The sequence below is a fragment of the Lycium barbarum genome, chromosome 10 (genome assembly GCF_019175385.1).
Source record: "Lycium barbarum isolate Lr01 chromosome 10, ASM1917538v2, whole genome shotgun sequence".
Classification (NCBI taxonomy): Eukaryota; Viridiplantae; Streptophyta; class Magnoliopsida; order Solanales; family Solanaceae; genus Lycium; species Lycium barbarum.
In genome coordinates this window covers 68,319,844-68,328,166 of record NC_083346.1, presented here as the reverse complement: position 1 = coordinate 68,328,166, position 8,323 = coordinate 68,319,844, and the positions used below count along the sequence as shown (strand labels likewise).

Below are 8,323 nucleotides of genomic sequence, written 5' to 3'. Positions count from 1 at the left end.
TACCTGCGTACACAGAATTAAGCTAACAACTCACACACACATCAGCATAAGGACAATCATTTTTACACTTGTGACCTCCTAAGTAGTCATTCATCACACACAACACCCTAATAATCACAATGGCATATAAAGAATCAATCATATCAGACAATAACTGTTGTAAGTGTGCATTTTTCTGCATTCTGAGGGGTCCAAAAATTTTTAACAAACCACGACACATGCCATCAGTTACCAAGTAACACCAAATAAGTCAAAATTACTCTACTCAACCTAAGAAACACCCTAAACATGCCAGTTTCAACAAAATAAACCCCCCTCAGGAAAGGAACTCTGGCAAAGAAAAGCCGAGGGGGTTCCTAAACACATATTTACACTACCCTACTATCAAATAGTCCCACCCCCAACTAAAGAATCAAGCACTATCTCAGTGCTTCAATTATAAGAACGAGGGAGCAAGGAAATGGTACCTTGATGCTGGGATCATCTCATAGCTGGCCCGCCGCATCCAGTGGTTGACTTCAGGACTCTCGTGGTTGGCGCTGCGGCTCAACTAATGACTGAAAGATCGCCTGCTGCAGTTCTTTCTTTTCAGTCTTCTTTAATGTCATGGCCAACTCCTCCAGGTCCTCAGATGGCTCAAGGACCCTCTTTCCAGTCTCACGAACAAAGGGTTCGGCATCCTCCGTCTCCTCCTCAGAATCAAGCAAATCCAGCACCTTAAACGTAGTAGGAAAAATGGGACGTGGTGCTGGTGCTGGTGCGGCTATCATCTCGTGCCCCTTGAGTGTTTCAAGCTCCTTTTTCAGCTTCTCTAGCTCACTCCTCAAAGAACTAGACTCCCCACCAGGTGTGGTCTGCTCTCGAGTCAACAATCTCGCCTAAAAGATGTCTAGCCTAGCCTGATACACCTCGTGCTTTTTCTCAAACTCAGTACAGATCTCTATGGTCGCCTCAGTAACCAGCTGCTGCACTATTTTCACCACCTTCGGCCTGAATTGTTGCAAGATTTTGTCTACTTGCCTTTCGGTCCGCACCGCTTTGATTGCAATCTGGCTATAGTTAGCAGGGCTGAAGTGCAGCAACCCCAGCTCTGGATCAGCAGGCTCAGCTGTCGCAACAGCAGTGACGGACCCCGAAGAAGGACCCTGTGTGGCCGGAAGTGGTGGTGGAGGTCTTGCCTCAGAAACACCTAGTGTGGCTACAATACCCTATGTATTGACAGTATCCGGAACACCTTTCGTGGGGGCCTCAGGTCCAATAGTAGCAGCACCAAACTCGGACCCCACTGGATCAGTCCTATAAGCACGGCTCGGACTTAACTCTAGCTGAGTGTCATCGTCATCACCGGACTGATCTGCCTCCCGGTCCTTTTTGCTTATGACCTTGTTTTTCCTCTAATCCCTTACATGCGCAGCTGTGATGGTACCGTCCAAATCTGGAAGTGGAATTATCCTTGCCCGTCGATACAATGCCGTGATAAGACACGGAAATACCATGTTCTGGTTGGGCTTGTGTGCCCGCACATGCAGCTCCTCAGTTATCAGCTCCCCAATATCCATCGGGTACCTTGACATGAAAGAGGTAATAGTGACTGCCTAACTGGTGGACAGGGTATTATCTGCCTGGGTTAGAGTGATCCTGTACCACAACAAGGTCCACCAAAATTTAGCCTCTGTGGACAAACAGCTTTTAGTGATCTTGAATTTCCCATCAGTGGTCCATTTTTGCTCATGTGGCTCGATGTGATAATTGTCGCAGTCCATTCCTGGACAAATTTCTTGTCCTTCCTGTCTCGTTTGTCCAGGAACAGGCTCAGATCAGTAGGAGCCACAAAATCATCACCGAACAGGACCCTGTTGATGGCCTTGGAGGAAATATCAACCAGCGAGTTCCGAACTGTCACATTCTCCAGCATGGGAATCTGATGCCAAGCACGACTCGGCTTTTTCATCGACATCAAGACGGCCTCATAGGATGCATAGAACGCCCGCACAATATGCGGAGCATATTCTCCCGGCTCATGAGTGAACGCATCTAACTTGTACCCTTTGATGGTATCATCCAGCTGTGGATGAGCTGAAATACCATCAAAAATCAGCCGCCGTTCTTCAAATATTTTCCGCGGCGGCTGTCCCCCAGTCTCAGTCCTGGCCATCCATTGGTCATATAACTTCTTGGACCCCTTTACCGAGAACCGCAACTTCTCTTCCTCCAGCCGTTTTGTCCGTACGACCAGCTTACGACCAGCTTAGGCGGCGTATCATCAACCGGATCACTGCCCTCACTAAGCCCTGCTGAGTCACTCTCTGGTGGAGTTTGGGTGGCAGCCCCCCTACTTGATGCTTCCGCGTCGGAATCCCCCTCTTCAGAGTGGGAGGCTTCCGACGTAGACTGGGACGGGGTCATACGTGAGGGATGTGATGTGGTTGCCGCTGTGTCTTGGGTGGGGCCCCCCTGACTTTTGGTGGTGGTATCACCTCGGCGTACTCGGACCCTGATTGTTCCCCTTCCGAATTGAAAGGTTCATCTATCAATCTTGAATCCGAGCGCGCCTTCTTTCTTTTACCCGTACTTTGGGCCCCCGCTTTCGTTTCTTTCCTTTTCTGACCAATTCCTGCTTTTCAGCAATATTTTCTGCAACATATCCCTGCACCAAAACAACCATTACCATATATGTAAAAAAAAAAAAAAAAAAATAAGCATTACACTTGGGTTGCCTCCCAAGAAGCGCTTGAATTAACGTCGCGGCACGACGGTGGTGACCAATCACTCCTTATCTTGGTACACCAGATCATTGTTCGTTCCGAGGTGTTTCAACCTGTAGCGATCAACAATCCTATCCTCCGAAATCATTCCGTGATAGTGCTTCAATCTCTGCCCATTCACCTTAAATGTCCGAGTACCATCTCCGGACTTCAATTCAACCGCTCCATGGGGGGAAGCACCTACCACCTCAAACGGACCAGGCCACCTGGATTTAAGCTAACCCGGTAGCAACTTCAGCCGAGAGTTAAACAGTAATACAGAGTCACCCTTGTAGAACTCTCGCCTCAGAATCTTCTTGTCATGGTATTGCTTCATCCTTTCTTTATAAAGGGCTACACTCTCATATGCCTGGTACCGAAATTCATCCATCTCATTTAATTGAAACAACCGCAGCTTGGTTGCTTCTTCCCAATCCATATTCAGTTTCTTCAGCGCCTACACAACTTTGTGTTCAAGTTCAACCGGCAAGTGACAAGCTTTCTCGAATACAAGCTTGAAGGGTGAAGTCCCAATTGGAGTCTTTAAAACAGTCCGGTATGCCATTAGAGCATCATCGAGCTTGCGAGCCCAATCAGTTCTATTGGCATTCACTGTCTTTGACTAGAATACTTTTGATCTCCCTATTGAACACTTCAACCTGTCCACTTGTCTGAGGGTGATAAGGCATTGCCACCCTATGCTTTACACCATATTTCTCCATCAGTCCCGTAAACGCTTTATTGCAAAAATGGGATCCACCATCGCTGATTATCGTCCTCGGAGTACCAAAACGAGTAAATATGTTCTTCTTGAGGAACCTCATAACACTCTTGGCCTCATTATTGGGTAAAGCCACCGCTTCTACCCATTTTAACACATAGTCCACAGCTACCAAGATGTATTTCATGCCACCAGAACTCACAAAAGGTCCCATAAAGTCGATCCCCCAGACATCGAACACTTCCACCTCCATAACAAAATTCATAGGCATCTATTGCCTTCTGCCGATATTCCCTTGCCTTTGACATCGATCACAGGACCGCACCAATAGATTAGCATCATGAAAAATAGTCGGCCAGTAATAGCCGCACTCAAGTACCTTGGCTGCAGTCCGGTTTCCACTATGATGACCCCCAACAGGAGAATCATGGCATGCTTTTAGAATCGCCATCACTTTACTTTCCGGAACACAACGCTGAATGATGTTGTCAGCGCATGTTCGGAACAAAAAGGCTCGTCCCAGTAGTACTGTCGAGCGTCCCGCAAGAATTTCTTCTTTTGGTAGGCTTTGATATCTTCTAGAACTATCCCTGTTACCAAATAATTGGCAATGTCAGCATACCACGGGGCACCTCATTTGACACCGCCAACACCCTCTCATCTGGAAAAGCATCATCTATATCAAGCTCATCAGACGGTCTCCCAGCTTCTTCAAGCCGAGAGAGATGGTCAGCCACCTGGTTTTCAATGCCCTTTCGGTCCTTTACCTCAAAATCAAACTCTTGCAGCAATAGCACCCATCTGATCAGTCGCGGCTTTGCTTCCTTCTTTGCCATGAAGTATCTCAAGGCTGCATGATCAGTATAAACCACAACTTTGGACCCCAACAAGTAGGCCCAAAATTTCTCGAAGGCAAACACAATGGCAAGCAGCTCTTGCTCCGTCACTGTGTAATTCATCTGTGTAGCATTCAGTGTTCTACTAGCATAATAGACCGGGTGCATAATTTTTTTGTGCCTCTGCCCAAACACAACACCTATTGCAAAACCACTAGCATCACACATCAGTTCAAATGGTAGGGACTAGTCAGGTGCAACAATAATAGGAGCAATGGTGAGACACTCTTTTAACTCCTCAAACGCCTTGTGGCACTTCTCATCAAACACAAATTTAGCCTCTTTTTCAAGAAGCTTGCACAATGGATTGGCAACTTTGGAGAAATCTTTGATGAAACGTCTATAGAACCCAGCATGTCCCAAGAAACTTCAGACACCTTTGACTGAGATAGGTGGATGAAGTTTTGAAATCACATCAATTTTTGCTTGATCGACCTCGATTCCATTTTCAGAGATTTTGTGACCGAGGACGATTCCTTCCTTCACCATAAAATGCCATTTCTCCTAGTTTAGCACCAGATTGGTCTCCTCACACCTTTTTAGCACTTGACCCAGATGGCCAAGACAATCTTCAAATGAATCACCCACCACAGAAAAGTCATCCATGAACACCTCTAAGAAATCATCTACCATGTTAGAGAAGATTGGCATTATGCACCTCTGAAAAGTGGCTGGTGCATTACACAAACAAAATGGCATCCGGCTGAATGCAAATGTCCCATAAGGACAAGTAAAAGTGGTCTTTTCCTGATCCTCCAAAGCGATGTTGATCTGATTGCAACCCGAATAACCATCAAGGAAACAATAATAGGAACGCCTTGCTAACCTATCAAGCATCTGAACAATGAAGGGCATAGGGAAATGGTCCTTGCAAGTGGCTGTATTGAGCTTGCGATAATCCATGCAAACTCTCCATCCGATGATAGTTCTAGTTGGGATCAACTCATTCTTTGCATTCGGCACAACAGTGATGCCGCCCTTCTTAGGATCACATTAGACCGGGCTCACCCATTTACTATCATCAATTGGGTAAACCACGCCCGCATCCAGCCATTTGATGATTTCTTTCTTGACGACCTCTTGCATATTTTCGTTCAGTCGCCTCTGATGCTCTACACTCGGTTTGCTACCCTCCTCCAACTGAATATTGTGCTCACAGATCCCAGATGGAATGCCTCGAATGTCTGCTATGGTCCAACCAATAGCACGTCTATACTCCCTCAACACCTCCAAAAGCTGTAAAATCTACTCCTCAGTCAATAAGGCTGAAACAATCACCGGTAATGTATTGTCCGGACCAAGGAACTCATATCTCAGATGTGATGAGAGATGCTTAAGCTCTAACTTAGGTGGCTCAATGATCGAAGGCTTTGCTGGAGGAGTTGTTCTATTTTCTAGATCAAGATTCAGCTTCTTTGGGTGGTATGTATATGAGCCCAACCCAACAAGTGAATTAACTGCCTCCTCATAGCCTTCCATGTCTTCAGCATCGAAATTCATCAGAATACCAGCTAAAGCCTCACCCAAACTCTCTTCTTCTATCTTGAACTCCACTGCTTCATCAACAACATCGAATGAATCAATTACCGAAATACTCTCGTAAGCACTTGGTAACTTCATCCCTTTGCTAGCATGAAAAGTCACTTCTTCATCGTTGACTCGGAACTTGATTTCATTTTTCTCCGAATCCATCAAAGCCCTCCCTGTAGCAAGGAAAGGTCTCCCCAGAATGATAGGAATGTCCCGATCAACAGCACATTCAAGAATCACAAAATCCGTGGGCACCAAAAATTCACCAACCCGCACAATTACATCATCAACCACCCCAACAGGTCCTTTGATAGACCTATCAGCTATCTGCAACCTCATCGTAGTTGGCTTTGGCATCCCCAAACCCGATTGTTTATATATAGCAAGGGGCATCAAATTTATACTCGCCCCATTATCACACAAAGCACGAGCAAAATCATGGTGCCTAATAGAACAAGGAATGGTGAACGCCCCAGGATGTCCCTTTTTCTGCACAGTTGTAGTTGAAATGATGGAACTCACAGTGTGAATCAAACTCACGGTTTCATGTTGTACCATTTTCTTCTTGGTCAGCAGATCCTTCAAATATTTTGCAAAATCGGGCATCTTCTTGACAGCTTCCAAGAAGGAAAAAGTCAGAGATAACTGCTTCAGCTGATCATAAAACTTCTCAAACTTAGCATCTTCATTCTTCTTTACCAACCTCTGAGGAAAAGGAGGTATAGATTTGAAAAGTTGTGTCAAAGGGCGGAGAGCCCCTTTTACAGCCTGCTTGCTTGTGTTATCAACTTCACTCACCATCTCTGGAATATCAGCAACCTTCTTGTCAGTAGGAATCTCATCAGCAATAATGGGTGCTTCAGACTGCACCTCATTCTCTTCATCTATCGGCTCAAGATCAATCACCTTCTCAGCAGCCCTCTGTATTGTTTTACCACTATAGTAGTGATGGAAAATGCACGGTCTATACCGCCTCCCCCATTCTTGGGATTTGGAATAGTGTCACTTGGAAGTCCTCCATTTTTTGAGGGTGCTGCTCTCTAGAAATATCCCTCATCTGCGACTCAAGCTTCTGAATAGCTGCTGTATGGGAACCCACTGTTTCTGTCAGCCCAGATAAAGTCCTTTTAGACTTAGATTGATTTGCTTGAATCTTATCAAGCATTGCTTCAACTTTCGAACTACCCTGCTCTGTTTACTGCCCTTTCGGTGGTATATAAGCATTGGAACTCTTGTTCCCAAAATTGCTGCTGTTGTTGTAGCTCCCTTGGTTTGCACCACCATAATTATTGTTGTAGTTCCCAGAGTTGTTGTAAGCACCTTGACCTTGCTGAGGTCTCCATTGATTCTGATTCTGATTCTGATAGACACCTTGGTAATTCTGTCTTTGATAACCCCCTTGAGAGTTATTAACATAATTAGCATCTTCAACCTGCATAGGTGACCCATCAAGGAACGGACCATCTTGAGCATGGTACATCCCTTTAGGCAAAACTGCGTCATCCTCACAAACATTTACCTTTTTGATTTGAGATTCATCAAACTTCTTCATCAGCAAGGAAATATTTGTTGAAAGTTCTGCCAATGTTTGCTGGGTGTCTTGATTCTCCTTCACTATATTCTGGATCATAGCACTACCATATGGTACCACATCAGCATTGTTTGAGTGCCAAGCCTAATTATGAGTTGTCAGCTTGTTAAGTATGGTGGTCGCTAGTCGAAAGGTCTTGTTCATAAAACACCCATCAGCTGCATTGTTAGCTACTGACTGTGTCACTGGATCTAACCCTCGGTAGAACTTCTCCATCAATATATTTTTCGGAAAACCATGGTTTGGGCTCTTCTGCAAATACTCCTTGAACCTCTCCTAGGCTTCATATAGTTGTTCCCCCGGTCGCTGCTTGAAGTCATATATCTTGTTGTGAATCTCAACCTTCTTGCTAGGGGGGTACCACTTTGTAAGAAAAACAGCTACCATCTCTACCCATGAAGTAATCGAATTTCGGGGCAACTTCTCGAACCATGCTCTTGCCTCTCCAGCTAAGGAATATTTGAATAACCTCAACCGAATAGCATCTTGCGAAACATTGTTCTGGATGTGATTAGCACACACATCCACAAAATTCTACAAATGACGTTGAGGGTCATTCTCGGTAGAGTTCCGAAAGTATCCCTCAAGTTTCAACAGTTGGTAAAGAGATGAGTCAATATTCACCGTAGCAGCTCCAACTCGAGGTTGAACAATAGCAGATGCATAGTCCTCCTCTTAAACAAGTTCAGCAAAAATATTCTTATCATCAGATTCATTCGCTTGATTGTTCAACCGATTCCCCTGATTACCAGCACGCTGATTCTGCTAATTTTGATTCATGTTCACCTGGTTTACACAGAGTAGCAAACAAGGTGTGATGGAATAAGCAAAAGACTTTAAT

General features: G+C 45.1%; 1 non-coding gene across 1 annotated transcript; it reads left to right on the top strand.

Annotated features, from left to right (window-relative positions):
* Positions 1-7,714: 7,714 nt before the first annotated feature.
* LOC132616323 (small nucleolar RNA R71) lies at positions 7,715-7,820 on the top strand. Its single transcript, XR_009573112.1, has one exon. It is a non-coding gene; the product is annotated as a small nucleolar RNA R71 (small nucleolar RNA).
* The last annotated feature ends 503 nt before the right edge of the window (positions 7,821-8,323 follow it).